We start from the raw sequence: 17,444 nt of genomic DNA on the forward strand, positions 1-17,444 counted from the left end.
TGAAGAATATTTATGCAGCACATAAATATTATGAGGTTAGGCCTAAATGCTTATTGTTGTGCCCAGCCTAATTATTTAACTAAATCCTGTCCTTGGTATACAAGGCACTAGAATAAAGTGAAGGCTCAGAAAATATCATTTTAGACACCCTTATTACTAAAGAAACACATATGATCTAACACTAAAATCAATCTTGTAAAGGATGTCCAATATCGACCACTCATCTTAGGTTGCTTAACTCTTTCTATTAGTAACAATTTTTACTAACTTTTGACAAGCTCAGAAACTTTTATTTTTGGTCAGAAAGCCATTATAATCTTAAAGCACTATAATAACAAATTCTGCTGTTAACAATCTACTGTTTATGCACTACCAGTTAAAGAAATAAAAATGTAATCTCCAATTTACTATCAGCTTTTGTTTCTCTTTGAAGGCTTTCTGTATGGAATAACAATAAACAACTGGAGTCACAGATTTTTCCATATAGGCAGGACTCTAGAATCTGCACGATTCGTCCAAAAAATCATGTGTCTACTTCAGTGAATTTTAGGTTATATTTGAGCAATATATAAGCAACAATATTCTTTGATTTTGCTCATCTGGGTATTTAATACTACAATGTCATGAGTTCTGTATTATTTATATAAGCTCTCAATCTGAATGTCAGTTCCTTTCTCTATTAACCTGTAGAGCCAAAATGGTGTCTAAGAGGAAAGCACAATAAAAATAAATCAGACCAAATACACTATCGCAACATTTGCACCTTCCAAATACATAATTATCTTTGCCTCATTGTGAAAGAATTATTTATTACATTTTCATGTTAGCTTCCATTCCTTTTAAAATAAAATTAACATTTTGTTTGCTCTTTTCAATTTCTAGTTATTCCATATTATCTTTTCCTTTTAAGTCTCTGACATGCTCATTTTTAACTCATTCTCACCTCTGTCTTCTATTTTCTCCTTGAGTTTATTCCTATTTATTTTTATCTTTTTCTCATTTTTCCTTCCTTTTCTCAAATGATGAAGCATGATCAAATGCTCATGATACTGCAAGGCTTAATGTGATCCCAGGATGGGAACTTTGACCCATACTGTTTTCTGAGCATTATAAAACTATAATTCTAATATAATGCGAACAACCATATTATAACAGTGAAAGAGGCCTTATTAATTGTTAATAAACAGTATCAGGGAACTATTAAAATGGAGAAATCTGTTAGTCTACATTTTCTTTTCATGCAGTAGGTCCAGGCTACCTTGTGTTCTTGAGCTGTCCGCTCTTGAGATCATAGGCCCTTCTACTACATCACTGACCAATCCATGTGCAGAAAGTCACCCAACGAGAAGTGGTCCCAGACATAACCAGTGTTTTGTTTTCTGCTTTCACACAAGAAGAGAGACCTGGATCCCTTCTAGAAAAATGAAAAGGCTGGAGATTATGAATTTGATGAATTTTAGAGGCCAATTCTACCTGTGCAGCAGATGAGTTACAGAAGACTTTTTAAAGAAAAAAAAAAACTAACCTGAGAATATCCCATTGAACTAATGTAACTGATTACTGACTTCAAAGACTTAAAAAAAAAAAAAAAGAAAAAAAGAAAAAAAAAACCCATAAAAACCCAAAAGTAGACTTTTCCTGTTGTTTCACATGACAGTTCTTCAAGTTAGGGGAACCATACACAGACTTTGTGAGTCAACAAGTCTTAGCTCTGAAAAGTAAAGCAGTAAGGGTAAAAAACTATGTGGAAAGGAAAAGGAAGTGATGTATGAAATATTTCCTTTAATACACCATACAACAGATTAAAACAACCGTGTCATTTACAGACATGAATTCTTCTGGAAGTGTTTCAATCAAGAAAATTCCATGCCTTAAATCATTTGAAAATGAAATCAATTTTGTACAAGAAGATAATAAAACTCACTTATATATATGGCACCTCTCTGTATTCTGATCCCTTCCTAAATCCATTGTCAAGTGTAATTTCTCTCTCTCACTTTTGTATTTTGTACGAGTATTTCAAAACAAGTATTTTTGTGACATGTCCTTATGGGGTGCCTGTACTGACACTACTAGCAAATTTTAAAAGTTGTTCAAAGTAAAAGAGTTCATTCATCAAGGCCACCCCCAGGAAACAAAAAACCACCATCCTTTACATGAAGCACTGAAACCAGGGGATGACAGCTTGCAATATCCAAGCATTGCTCTAGCTCCTTGTATTTCCCTAATTCCTGCTTTCATTTTTGACGCTGCAATGCATTCTGGTGGTAATTAAGTAATATATTTAAAAGTTTTCATAAAAACTTTATTGTGATTCTTCAATAGGTTACATATTGAAAAAATAAAGAAAAAAAGAAAAGAAAAAAAAGTGCTAGCATTGTTAGGAAGCTATGCCATCTAAACTGTGCGTCTTCCACCAGCTGTAAATTCCTCTCCACAAAAACTTGAAGTAGAACCTTTATTGTTTCCTGAAAACTTGAGTGCTATCACCCTGTGGGTTTAATGAAGCATTAATTATGGGAAAGCATAACCATGTTAGTACAAAACTCCAACACAGAGCACTCCTGAATTAGCAATAAACATGTACATGCAGCTACAGCATTCGGCTGATTTGCCTCTCCACAAAGTAAGGGGAGTATGCTATGCTGCAGTGTAAGGCTGCAGTGGGTGTGGGTACATGGCAAGGTATGGTGTTCCTCAAGGGATGGGGTGAAGGAGCTCATGCCCATGGGCCTGCTTGCACCAATTCCTTCCCCCTGCTGATTAGCTGTGCAAGCATAAAGAGATGATCTGCCATTTTAAACCAAAAAATATTCCTCTTAATTTAGCACACCGCAAGTAGGAAATGCTGAGAATAACATGTAGGATGCTATGAATTGAACAATCAAGGATTAAACTGCATTCTGGAATCCCAAAAAAAGCTAAATAATAATTATGTGGTCAGTGTATTAGGGTATAAGATCTCCCTATCATTTTATATGATTACACAGCCTTTCAAACTTACCTAGTATTATCATACTTTTTCATAAATACTGGTAAACTAATTTAATTCCAGTAAACTCTCAGTTTTTAACTATAATCTGTCACTGTAATTAGCATAGTAAAATGAAGTGTTTTTCCTTTAACTACTTTAGTTTTCATAAAGAATTTTCATTTATTTTTATTTTAATGCTTACAAGAAGTTTTCACTGTAATTTATAAACTTCCTCTTTTCAATTTCTTTTGACTTGTGTACATGACAGTAGAGAAGTACGAAAGCCTACCTGATCCCAAATACATAGAAGTGGTTTATGTCTTTCCACTATATTTTGGTTTTAACATCTGCTTGTAAACAGTATCAGTCTACTCAGGCTTTTCGCAAAGAGAAATCTCTTCATACTTAGAATGATTTTCATTTCTATGTAGACATTCTGGATTTGCCGTTGTCTAATATAGAATGGGGCTGATCAAAACTGAACAGTTTTCAAGGCAAGAATGCATTATTATTTATTAATTGACTTGAATTATACTGCTTTCCTAAGCAATGAAATCTGCCCGGTGTTGTAAGTAATTCAGACGGGGTGATGGGATGAGGGAAGAGGAATAGGGAGGTGGTATCTTAACTGGCTAGCAGTTATAGTTCATTAGAGACTGATACTTTCCCCCACGTAGCTGAAAAAGGAAACTGCTGATGAGTTAGAAATAGAAACAAAATCTGCAGTATTAATTAGCTGCCCTTCTTTCTTTACTCTCTTTTTTCCAGAGGGAAATATCAGTCAACCAGAAGAGAAAGAAACTGTCAAATAAACACAGAAAGGGCACCTATGTACAGGTCAGATCAACTGTTAATTTTCAGTTTCTTGTTTATGACAGATCTAAGCGTATTAGGAAAGTTATCTTGTGGATAATTAACTTAATCCTATTAGTTAGCCAGTAAGAAATCTGTTCACAAGCAATGATCTACAGTTTTCTACCCAGAAATTTTCTATGTTAGATCTTCAGAAAAAAACTATGTCCACTAGAAAGCATTTCAGGAAACAGGAAAAGCAGTTAATCTGCACATATTCTTTCAAGAATTATTCTTAGGGTAAAAGAATTCATACTTTTTGAATGCAACACCTCCTGCGTAGGCTGCTACAGCTAATCACAGAACATTGTAAAAGTTTCATAAAATGCTTAAAAAAGTGAGACTAATGTTTGGAATCACTTTGCTCATCTCGCCAGTGCTGCAGCTGAGCACAATATTGCACTAGCAGATAACTTAGCCAACCAAAATTGCAGATAAACTTTTGCGAGTCAGAAGAGCTAGGTAGAGTGTAATTACCCAAGATTCAGGCTTCATATATCATCTGCACTATTTACACTAAGTGCCCTCCACCTTTAATGGCTGTAAGTGAATGTAGTCTGAGAAAGAAAAAATTCAACACCCGTACAGGCAAGATAAGATTCACTGGTTTGTAATCAAGGGAGAAAATATGATATCCAAGCTTGTGAAGGTTTGGTCTCAGAAGGAAATTACACTAAAGTAATATTGCAGCTATAGCTGTATGAGTTTGATTTCCTCATTTTAGTGGTCTGGTTCTATAGTATGGGATTTCATTACTTTTTTTCTTCTTCATTTTCACGTGACTCTCGCTTCTAAGAAGCTTTTGTTCTTGCTTTGATCTAAATCAAAGGACAGCTGCCATTACTGATATGAAAACAAGAGCTGAAAAGAATCCCACAAGACAACAATTACCAACTTCCCCTATAACATAACAGCTACAGATAGTTTCATTTTACTATAAAATTGATATAGCATGTTATACAATTATGCTTAAAATAGCTAGTATGAAAGTGGATTGCAAATTAAATGACACAGTCATGGGAGCAACAGTAGCATTTTAATTTATTCAGCTTTAGCAAAGCATTACAGAGAGGCTCTTTCCTAAATAAGGTTAAATTACATTTAGTAATAGTAAGTAATCAAATTCTAGTTTGTTTTACTGCAAAGCTCACTGAGTTGTTTAACAAATGAAATTATATCTAAATTATGTGACTAAGCCTTCAGCCTACAGACCTGTTTTTCTTTTTATATTAAATCATACTTGATTGTGCAGCAGCAGGAATTGCCACCACCAAGTTTGTAAGCATAAATGTAAGTCTACACAGATGAAGTGCAGTATAATAGAACTACTAGGGGCTAGTTAAACCCAACTACTTTATTAGCTGTGTTATAAAGCTCAGACTGGGTTAAGCTAACCAGCAGAGAATCATCAGTAACAATATATTTGGCCAAAAAAATCTTGCTGTAGATTGGCTTTAAAATTAAATTAATTAAATGACTGTTGTTTCTCTGGCCATTGAACTACTTGAGTAGGAGTGCAAAGAGTATTTTTAAGAAAGCTCGAGACCAGGTCATGCCTCACCTGCAGATCTTTAATTCCAACCCCTTCTTTTGAAGTATCTGAGTATTATCTGAGTAAATCTTTGACCTACCTTCATCTGACCGAACCCTCATGACCCAGCAGTGTGCACCTTCAGCCCAGAAAGCCAACTGTATCCTGGGCTGCATCAAAAGGAGCGTAACCAGCAGGTCAAGGGTGGTAATTCTCTCCCTCTACTCTGCTCTCATGAGACCCCACCTGGAGTACTGCATCCAGCTCTTGGGCCCCCAACACAACAATGGACCTGTTGGACGAAGCCCAAAGGAGGATGATCAGAGCCCATACATACTGCATACTTAGATGACCTCAGATGAGTTCCTAAAAAAAGGGACAAGTGTTTTCTGCTGTGATGAATGAGAAAACAAATGAACTGTGTATGCTAGTAATAAAAGCTAACATTCTAGTAACCAACAGAAATATTCACCATTCCAACCTCCAAACCAACCATCTATCAATCTAAAATCTTCAACCTAACAACATCGTTATCAAAACTGGTGAGTCTGGTTCAATGAATGGTTAGCAACTAAACTGAAGGAAAAAAAATGTATTATTAAACATGATCATAAGAACAATGCTACTGTGCAGCTCTTTTCTTGTGATGCCCCTGTCTTTCTCTAATATAAAGTAACCCATGTACAATAAATGTTCTGTTTCTCTCCTTGGCTTTTAGAAAGGCGAATCATTCTATTTTGCCATAGCAACAGGAAAGTACTATAAATGAAGTCTGAAGAGGCTGACATATTTCTACATTTGATGTACTTGTTAAAAGATGAGTGTATCTGTCCTATAATATGAACTACAATAAATTAACCCATATTACATGGCTGTAGCACATTCAAGAAACATAACAAACCCCCCCTGTAATCACGATGATCTTGTTCCTGAGTTCTATACAATAAGATTTGGACTATATACAACATATGCAGATTTGATTACAGATCTGCAGCATGTGGTTACCATCCAGAATTATTCAATATTCAGAAACAGTCCATAGCATCTGCTTATATATTACTGTGTGATTTATTAGCAGCTCCTGAAGCATGACGTAGTTCATATCTTTTATCACTGACAAGAAAAAAAAAAAAAGCCTCATCAGATGATGCCACACCTGGATCACTCTGCCCAGTTCCCAGTGCAAGGGAAACATGGACATACTGGACAGAGTCCAGCAAAGGGCCACAAAGATGTTTAAGGGAGCACCTCTCCTGTGAGGAAAGGCTGAGAGAGCTGGGAATGTTCGGTCCATCAGTGAGAAGGCTCATCAATGTATATCAATATCTGAGGGGGCTTGCAAAAATGATGAAGCCAGGTTCTTCAGTGACAGGACCAGACTCAATGGGCACAAACTGAAATACAGGAGGTTGCGCCTGAACATGAAGAAACACTTTTTAACTGTGAGGGTGACACAGCACTGGCACAGATTGCCCAGAGGCACTGTGTAATCTGCCTCCTTGGAGCAGAAAGCCATCTGGACACAGCCATGGGCAACTGGCTATAGGTGACCCTGCTTGAGCACAGGTGTGGGACCAGGCGACATCCAGAGGTCCCTCCCACCTCAACCATTCTGTGATTTACATTCCTTCCAATAACATTTTAGAACTTCCTTTCCTGAGCAGAACCTTTTTCAGGTGACCTAGTTTTTCATGTTATAAAATTTGATATATTTTTATGGGCAGTAACTTTAAGTTTAAATCCAATTCCAAATACACTTGAAAACAAAGCTGACACTGACAGTTTTTTGTTTGTTTGCTTGTTTTTTGTTTTATTTTATTTCCAGTGTAGGGCCTGATATTCACCCAGAGTGAATGGCTTTACTGGTAGGAGTAGTAACAAAGGGAAATGAAGATACAGGGATATAAATGCATGTAATCCCCACACTGAGAGTCCTCCTCCAGAGCTTTCACTCAATTGGGAATCTCAGAGGCATCTAAAGCTTTCTAATTCCCCCATCAAAAGTATAAGTTAGGCAGAGTACTAATAGTTCAGGAAATTTAAAGGTTTTGTGAGCTAGACTCCCATTCTTTATAGAAGGTGGGGGGGGAGATATGGGGAAGAGGTTGGAAGAGAAAGCATAACCTGATGTTTCTCAGCTCCTAATGCAGTTTTTTCTTGGCTTACAGCCCTGTCCCAATGTAGTGATATTTGAAAATCCATGCAACACAATGAAAAATTTTCTGCTCCAGCAAATATGCTGTTCTAGCACTCTGGAAAGCAGAAGCAGTATAAAAACAAACCCTGAAGAGAGCAATGAACTTAGAATGCCTTATCACTTAAGCAAAGAGAAGGTTACAGCTCTTCCCCGAGGAAGCATTATAATGTCCAGCCAACTTCAGTATCATGAGGTTCTTGTAGGTGCTGATGTGAGGGAAGCAACAAAATACAGAAGCACATGATCTTGAACCTTCAACAAAACTTTAGACACTATTGATTGTGTAATGCTACTGCAGGGATCAAATCTGTATATCTGGTGTCTAAAGCCTACTTTTAGAGACTCAGGAAAAGTATGTATAAAAAACCCACATCCATCTATGCCAACTTACTTCTTTAAAACTTGTAAAAAACTGATTGGGTCACAGTATCATAGCAAACACAGTTAGGAGACAAACAACGTAGGAATGCTAGAAAACACATGTCTCATGGTGGACACTTAAAAATTTGTGGAAGAAAACATCAGGTCCTTAGGTACTTCTGATTCAAGGATGCACATGTCAGAGTGCCTGCCTCGGCCCAGGAATTTAGCTGCCTGTGCTCAAGGGCAGCTCCCTGGGGGAGCAAGAGCTGCTTGAGGAGCTGCAGCTGGCCATGAAGCTGTTCAAGAAAGAGCTGAAAGAAATCACGCTATTTCTCTTGGGAGCTGCATTTACATGGAGGCTGTTGCTCTTGCTCCCTTCCAAGGCTACATTGCAGTCATACCTGTAAGTAAAAAAAATATATCATCTACATCAGAAAAGATTGCATGTAGAACTACGGATATATTTAGAGTCAAGGAAAACATTTTCTGTTTCACAATAACCCATAATATACAAGTAAATATGCCAGGAATGTTTGAGAAGAGAGAGCTTCTCGTATTAACCAACAACCATGCTTGTAAGATCACAGGGCACCACTGGCAATCTGTTTGTACACATTATATCATACAGAAGTTAATAGATTTTTCATTTTTGGAATGCTAGCCAATTGCAGAATAAACTCCAAAGAAGATTTATATTGTTATTGTACTCAAATACCTCAGGGACTTGGGTCCCTATAATATTATGCCATTTACATCCATCTGCCATCTTTATCTGCTGTTTTCATTTTCCCTGAGAACTAAGAGCAGCTTTTCTCACACAGCTGTTAATCTTTCTAGCTGTGCCTCCAGCACTCTATAAAAGAGTGACTATTTACATCTGTTAAATCTCTTTATTTCCCCCCCAAGCTGCAAACCAATTTATACAGAATAGCAAGTTACCAATCTGCTTCTAAATTTAATGGAAAAGATATTGTCATTGTTCTTGCTCATCAGCTGCCCCTTCCTTCCACAACCACTGTATTTGTTAGCAGATCATGATACCCCCTCCCCCCAAGCCTTTTTCTACTAACAGATAAAAACACTTTGGTTTCCAGTTCTGTACATTTGTGGACACATCAGACTCACCAGATAGCACTGCTGACACATTAAAAGTTCTGCTTGTGCTTTGTTTAATTCTGTGGTTCACTTCTGCTGCTTAGCAAAGACAAACTTATTATGCTTTACAAAACTGGACTGAATGAAAGGAAAACAACAGAAGTGAGATAGAAAACCAGATACAAGCAGTAAAAAAATCTCTGGAAGATTAGCTCAAACCAAGGAAGACCATGCAACTTTATCTTCTTTGGTGATCCTGCCTTTATTTTTAAAAAGGTTGGAGATGATAACCCTTCTGGAATTACTAGGCATCACTGAAATATATCCCTCCTTTTCCAATAGTCACTGTTCCTTTGTCAGTAGCTGCAGTGATGGACAGTTGATTAAAATCTTAAAGCAAAAAGAAAAAAAAAAAAAATCCAAATTAAAATAGGAAGTCCTTGCTTCTAAGTTACCCGAGTTACTAAGATTCTGCTTTAGACAACTAGCCCATGAAGCCCCAAAATCTAACACTTAATCAGTCTAATTAAACTCCAGATGTATATATGTGACCATATATACAGTCAACAATAAGTGAACAATGTTTACTAGCAGTACAGATGTAGGAGCAAAGAAGCTCTGGATGAAAATCAGGATCCACCTTTATTAGGAGAGTTATCTCCATCCCCTGCATCTCTCCCCCAGAAATGTGCTACCATTTTTCTTCTAAATAAACTCTGACTCCAAAATGTACCATTTGCCAGCAAAGACAAGTACTGACTCTCCTATAACATGAAGTCTGTTTTTCTCTTAAGGTGCCTTTGCACCAAAGAAGAATCAATCTGCCTAAAAAGACAGATAAAAACCTGTTAATTTCTCAGCTGTATTTTCCCCGACTGCTTCTGGAAAGTTCTGTATCAGACATTTATCCAGATACATCTTTGTGCCTTTTGGAGACCTGAGAAAACTCCCTTCTACTTGCATATTGATAGGTCCACTGTATTTCAGAAATAGATGGAGAGGGTGAAGAACACCTGAAGGGGAGCCACAGACAGAGGTTTCACAGAATCATAGAATAGTTAGGGTTGGAAAGGACCTTAACATCATCTAGTTCCAAGCCCCCTGCCATGCGCACGCACACCTCGCACTACACCATGTCGCCCAAGGCTCTGCCCAACCTGGCCTTGAACACCGCCAGGGATGGAGCATTCACAACTTCCTTGGGCAACCCATAATTCCATGGTTTCCTTGACATCTATCCATCTATCCTCATAGACTGCAGTTCTCCTCCCTGCCCATAGCCACTCCTCACCTGCTGCCACCCCAAATGCCCAGCCATTTGGGAGACAGCATTGCTCTTCTCTTTGAGATTTTTCACTTTTCCCAGGTCTTTCACTGTTCCACTGGGAACGGGAATTGCTTTTCTTCCTCAATAGAAGCAGTGGGAAATGAGGGACATCTGGACATGGGCACCTTTACTCCCCCCCACATCAGCTGCTTTTTTGGTGGGACACTGATTTCTTCCTGGCCCTCCCAATAGGAAGAAAATAAAAAAGCTTAAATTTACCACGCTATTACTTGTTAATACTGATATAGTCTCTGCCTTTTACTCTGATTCAAGTGAAGCTGGATTTAACTTTCTGCTAACGCAAGGACCCAGTCTTGACTTCCAACCAACAGCATTCTTGCAGAGGTCTGGGCACAGCTGCTCATATATACAAAAGCACATTCAAGAGATAATTGTCTAATCAGCTGGAATTTTGAGTCAGTAAGATTCAATCTCCAAGCACATTTAGTGTGCATCCTGGCATGTTTTATCAGGCTATTATTTCTTTTCTCTAGTACAATTAAGCACAGAATCCAGCATGATCAATATAGTCGGAAAGATTACTTACTGTAATGGTTTGGGGGCTTTTTCCCCACCTCTTCCATGCATTCCAGCAAACACATTGTCAAACTGCCTTAAATTTCATGAGGCGTTTAAATGAACAAATGCAGAACAGAAACTTGACCGCAGTGTTGTGGTGAAAAATCCTGCCCTGACCACCCACTGTACAAATACTAAACTAACTTGGAACTGTGCAGTTTCAAATATTCTTTTCCATTCCTCCAGATTCTTACTACTGTTATAATTACAGTGTACATTCAAACATTATTCATTCACATACATTAGAGTGCAGTAACCCCAGCTGTTTTAGCAGCATCATCCACTTTGAGTTGCAGGCTTTCTTGCTGCTGCATTACATTGATGACTTCAATAAATAATAAAACAATTTTAAATAGCTAGCTTTCACTGTCTTATGCAGTAGAAAAAGCAGTGTAAGAAAGATGAATAAACACATTTTAAATTATGTATTAGTTCTATACATCCCCATTGCATCTTCCTTATCAAAAACAATTACAAATAAATAAAACATCTCTAAGAATACGTAATACATTTTATCAAGAGAAAAATCCCAGAGAATAATAAATCGTGTTTGAAAACTTTTCGCAGCCATTTAGCTGCATTTTATCATTAAATTCCTTTGTTACAAGTGAGTTGACAGGTATCTCACAGTAAATTGAAGAGTACGCATTCATAAGTTTTTTCCATTCCCATCTTGGACATCTATTGGATTTCTATTCCATCCTGCCTGAGTGGATGATCCCTGGTGTGCTAAGTTTCATGCCAGGCAATAGAGGCAGAGAAGGAGGATCACTGTCAGCAGAGGCATTTTGAAAGCAGGTATGGCATGCTTTGACATGCTGTTCTTTAGAACAATCAAAATTTTCAAACATGGCTTTTTGCTCAAATGTGTTCATGTTCTCACCATGAACACCTCATTTAGAACCTCATGACTCATCTGCTCAGTTCTGTCAAAACTGAAGAGGGTACTAAGATTTCTACAGGATGATAAAAATTTCATTAAATGAGACAAGATAAAGACGACCAAAAAGTTATTTTAAGTGTAAAAAGTATGAGCAACCTAACTCTGAGAGCATTTGTTCTCTTTTTTTGTTTTTCTGAATATCTCAAAGAAAATCTTCAAAGTAGATGATTCCTGGCGACAGACACATCAGTGATAAGTTTGCTATTGTTTCAACTAAAGTCATGATTTCACCTGCTGCAGTTAAAGGTTGTGTCCATCAAGACATATAAAAACAAGCATACAAAAATTTTTTTACTGCATGCTTACATGGGCTGTGTGAATTAGCTTTTGATTACTAATGGAAATTCGGTGTCTACTTAATTTAAATACTATGAATTTGTAATCCAGTTTACATTTCCAGATACGGACAAAGCTGAAATAAGCAATAATGATAGTACCATCTAAATTAATACCTTCCAACATGATAGTAATGCTTTAAATGACAACGCAGAAGTGCATTAGCTGTCTCTTGAATGATCTTTCAGCTGTTACAGTGTGGATCACTTGTTAATATTCTATTTAAGGAAGAAAGATTGTACTATCATCAATTACATTATTTATTAGTCCTATTTCCTAACTAAACTTTATTTTCATCCTGCAGTTTTGCTATGCATACTGTGGTATGGATCTTAAATTCAGATTTTCATGTTAGGTAAGAATAGTTTCCTCCTGATGTATTACATAATTTATATGCTTTGTGAAAAGATTTATAGACAGAAAATATCTGAGTGACCAGAGAACATCTGTAACAGATATAGTGACATCTTAGTAGCAAGAAATACAAGATCTGCAAAACACAGGCAGAACGGGTAGAGAGAACTTTCAGCTTTGTAAAGAAGTGGAAACTATATTTTTCCCCCACTGGAACAAGAGAAAAACCTGTGCGCAACTCTGTTTTGGATTACTGAACCAAATCACAGCCAATTCAATTACAATGTTGTTTGATAGGGCATCTTCAGTTAATTTTACGTAGGACTTGTGATCAGTGTGTAGTCATTTTAAACGGTGATTTCAATTTAAACAAAAAGATGAACTTTTTTTCCCCAAGAAAACATTCCTGAAATGCTGTCAAGATTATGTTGCTATCCATGTTCTCTTAAATGAAATGCTTAGATGTTGCTCAATGTTATCTTAGATGAGATAAATTTAATTTCATGCCAGTGTTTTGCTGATGGATGACTGGAAAACTTGCCATTGGAGAGGGTTGCAGGCAGAGGACTGTAGCTTGTGAACAGTGCTTTGCTGCACAGGTTGGTGTGGTGGGAACTATCCGAAAGTTCCGTGGAGGAAAAAGCAATATCCAAAATGATTATACGGTTTACTCCAACTTTTTTTTGTTTGTTTGTTTGTTTTATGACTTATCAAAGTTGTGGTCAGTGCTACCAAAAGTTGCAGATAAATCTGAATGATTAGTACTTCTGAGTTTTATTACCTATATAAACTAATTATAAACTCATTTGATGCAAAGTAAGAACATAGCCTATCAGGCTAAAACAGTGGCTGAATGGAAATTATTTTAAGAAATTGCAAATGATGTGCTAGCTGCTGTAACAACTGACGTGATACTGTGAAACAAAAGGAGACAGCTTTAGTGGTTGCTTCCTGACAATAGGGTCTTATAACTCATGTGAAAGAAACATAGAAACTTTAGCATGACAAGGTGTTAATGATGACAACAAATCTCTCTTGATCTTTATGACTTACCAGGAGACTCACAAATCCATGTCAAAACCCTACACTGTTTTGTCAGTGAAACTAAATGACAAGCCAGGTACTAAAAAAAATAATCTTAACTCCACTTCAGAGGTTTACTGCGATACAAAGAGGCAGTCAGCAAAATAATTGGAAAGAGTCAATTCTGAGAACTTTCTAGCAGGAAAAAGCCATGCACTGTGTGAAAGCTATCCAGACCGAAGCAAAAGTTAGAGTTGCTTCCATGACTTAAAATGCACAGGTAGCTGCTTTGAGCCACTCTAATAATCCATATGGTCCCAGGGGTATCTTTGTCTTTATAATGGATATGGCTGTTGAATAGTATATTGCTGTAAAACTAAAGAAATAACGCTTGGCTATACCAAATTCACTTTTCTCTTCAACAATAATTTCAGAAACATGGAAATAAGTGTGTATATATATATATAACTGAATATATATATATATAACTGAAGTATATCCAGTGATAGAGAAGGCTGGTTTCAAGAGCATATTAACAATGTGGACTTTATCAAACTTTATCTTGACATTACAAATTATAAAACATAGTACAGAATTTGATAATTTTCTGTAGTTTTTTCCCTTACGAAAAATACATAGAATAGAATTTTTCAGTTGGAAGGGATCTACAGTGATCATCCAAGTCCAACTGCCTGACCACTTCAGGGCTGACCAGAAGTTACACCATGTTGTTAAGGGCACTGTCCAAATGCCTCTGAAACACTGACAGGCTTGGGGCATCGACCACCTCTCTAGGAAGCCTGTTCCAGTGTTTGACCACCCTCTTGGTAAAGAAGTGCTTCCTAAAGTTCAGTCTGAACCTCCCCTGGTGCAGCTTTGAACCATTCTCATGCATCCTATCCCTGGACCACTAGGAGAAGAGCTCAGCACCCCCCTCTCCATTTCCCCTCCTTAGGAAGCTGTAGAGAGCAAGGCTCTCAGCCTCCTTTTCTCCAAACTAGACAAGCCCAGAGTCCCTAGCCACTGCTCACAGGATGTTCCTTCCAGCCCTTTCAAAAGCCTTGCTGCTGTCCTCTTGGATGCATTCAAGTACCTGAATATCCTCCTTAAACTGTGGGGCACAGAACTGCACACAGTGCTCAAGATGAGGCTGCAGAAACGCTGAATACAGCGGGATAACCACCACTTTTTTTTCCTGGCTGGTTATATTATGTTTGATGCACCCCAGGGTGAGGTTTGCCCTCCTGGCTGCCGGAGCACACTGCTAGACTTGTCTTGAGCCTGCTGTCAACCAGCATCCCCAGATCCCTTTCTGCAGGGCAGCTTTTCAGCCACTCTTCTCTTAATTTATACTTGTGCCTGGCATTACTATATTCCAGGTGCAGAATCCTGCACTTGGACTTCTTAAATTTTATGCCACCGATGATTGCACAATGCTCCAATCTATCTAGATCACTCTGCAAGGTCTCTCATCCCTCAAGAGAGTCAACAGTACCTCCCAGTTTGGTATCATTAGCAAAATTGCTAATGGCGCTTCCAACTCCTGCATCCAGATCATTGATAAAAATATTGAACAGAGTCAGCCCTAGGATTGAGCCCTTAAGAACACCACTGGTGACCATTTGCCAGCCAGATGTAGCCCTCTTCAACTACTTAATTTTAGGTGTTAAAAATGCATGCCTTTAGGAAAGAACAACAACGAAGAAAAGGCAGGATTTGGCTGCTTATTGAGGGGAGTGCTTAAAATGTACTCAAAACCTCAGGCTCTTTTCGTCGTTTGTGCTCCAGTATTTCTTGCTATCTTTGAAAATACTTCAGTTTTGGCCTTAGTTTGCTGATCTGTATATCGACGCTATGCTTCTTTATGGAAAAATGTAGCTTTCTGAGATCTAGTTTTATCACATGAAAGAAGTTTGAATTATTGCTATGATTATCTTTCTCCCACTGATCTAACTTATGATCTCAGAGAATTCATTTTATCCTCTTCAGTCTTTCACATTTATCACTGTAGGGACTGAGGAAGATACAGTAAAAACACCACCACCACAAAAAAGAGGTGGAGTTTGAGCAGATATCAGAAGTATTTTAGAGATGTTTACACAGCCTGTTATAATAAAGCTTTCTTATTAGTACCCTTATGTTAACAGGCAAAACAAAACCAAAGTATCAATATTTTAACTTTTCAATTATTACTGTCAAAAAAAGAGCACACCTTGTTTTCCCACACTGTGTGTAGGAATGTACTGAAGTGTACACATCCAAAATGTTATAGCAAAATTAGTGGAAATATTGGCAATTATGTAATAATTATAGCCTTAGGACTAAGTATCTAGTTCTCATAAATTACTGCACATTTCATTCTACCAAGTTTTGTATACAATTTTTCAAACACAGTGGGTTATAGCTACAACAGCCATGAATAAAATTCATTGAAAATGTTCTGCAGGAAATGTTTCATGCCAGCTTTTTTATTAAAACTCTTGAACAGTAAAGATGCAGAGGTCATAGTGACACAGCCTTTTGCAGATACAGATCTTTGAAAAAAGTATTACAGTAGCCAGACTAGCTGAAAATGATGAAAATAAACCTTAAGCAATATATGTATTGTTTTAAAAACACCTAACTATGAAAAAAAAAAAAAAAAAAGTTGCTGGTGTAATCTTAGACTTATTTTGTCTTAATCTCAAAGATTACGTAAATTTGCTGGTTTTATCACATTCCCTTGGGAAACGGAAAGCACGATACACCTGCATTGGCATAAATGTATATATTAAAAAAAAAACGTAAAAAATGGGGTCTGACTGTGCTCTCAATAATTGTTGGACCTCTGAAGCATAGGAGTACATTCCATTGGTAATATCCTGGACATAACTATTAATTGCACATCATATTGTACAGCATGCTAAGTAAGTACTGGATGTTCCCTGAAAATCATCTTCCAAGTTCTCAATAATCAGATCTTAGGAGGTATTCACAGGACATTTCATAGCAGGTGTGAATGTATATGGTCTGTTTACATAGGGTCTTCAGATTATGGGTTCAGTGAGGGACCAAGTTCTACTAGCAGTAAATAGAAATGAGAGAAGCTATCCTGAAGTCTCAGATTCATCGTGAGGCAGAGACCAAAGGTGTAAACACAGGCTCAGAAACATTTAGATCACAAAATGAAACAACAGAAAAGCTGTAAGTAGAGGCTAGATCTGCTTCCATTCTTGAGCTTTAATCACCAATTTATTTTTCCATTCCTAGTGAGTTACTGGATTTCCAGAATAATGAAGGATTTGCAGGATCCAGTTCATGAGAAGCAAGCAAGCGGTATTTGGTGAACTACTCAAGACTCCCTTCTTCCAGTAAATTAGAAGAAAATACTCATATTTCTCTTTTGGTTTTCAGTGAAATCTCTCAGCTGGAGTCACTTTCACAATGGGAACTCTTTGATTACTACCTTTTGTTCTTAAGTATTCACACATCACAACACACTGTGAGATTAATTTTCATTTAGTTATTTAAATCTTTAATTAGAGAGAAGCAGGTATTTCTCTACTTAAATTTTCCAACATCAGCAATAAAGAACTGATCCAAAAGAATATACCTTTCTATAAATGATTTTGTCCAACTAAAGCTGGGCAAGGCATAGGTTATAATGCTCTAATCCGGATTTGGACTAATTCTTGACATATCTTAATAAAGGTATTGACTATTACTGTTGCCTTTTTCCTCAGAAAAACAGAGGTAGTATTTACCAAAGCCATTTAAAATGAACTCAAGAAATGTACAAATCCTTTCCATCTTACATTGCAGACAAGAACATCTATTGAAACAAGAAAGTGGTTTTGATTGAACCTCACAAAGGGGAAGGTGTTCATTGCA

At 37.2% G+C, this 17,444-nt stretch overlaps 1 protein-coding gene across 5 annotated transcripts in view; it reads right to left on the bottom strand.

Annotated features, from left to right (window-relative positions):
- Nucleotides 1-17,444, bottom strand: part of KCNIP4 (potassium voltage-gated channel interacting protein 4) — a 418,997-nt gene that overhangs the window by 105,097 nt on the left and 296,456 nt on the right. The gene's annotated exons all lie outside the window — the stretch shown is intronic.

The sequence above is a fragment of the Strigops habroptila genome, chromosome 7, assembly GCF_004027225.2.
Source record: "Strigops habroptila isolate Jane chromosome 7, bStrHab1.2.pri, whole genome shotgun sequence".
NCBI classification, from domain to species: Eukaryota; Metazoa; Chordata; class Aves; order Psittaciformes; family Psittacidae; genus Strigops; species Strigops habroptila.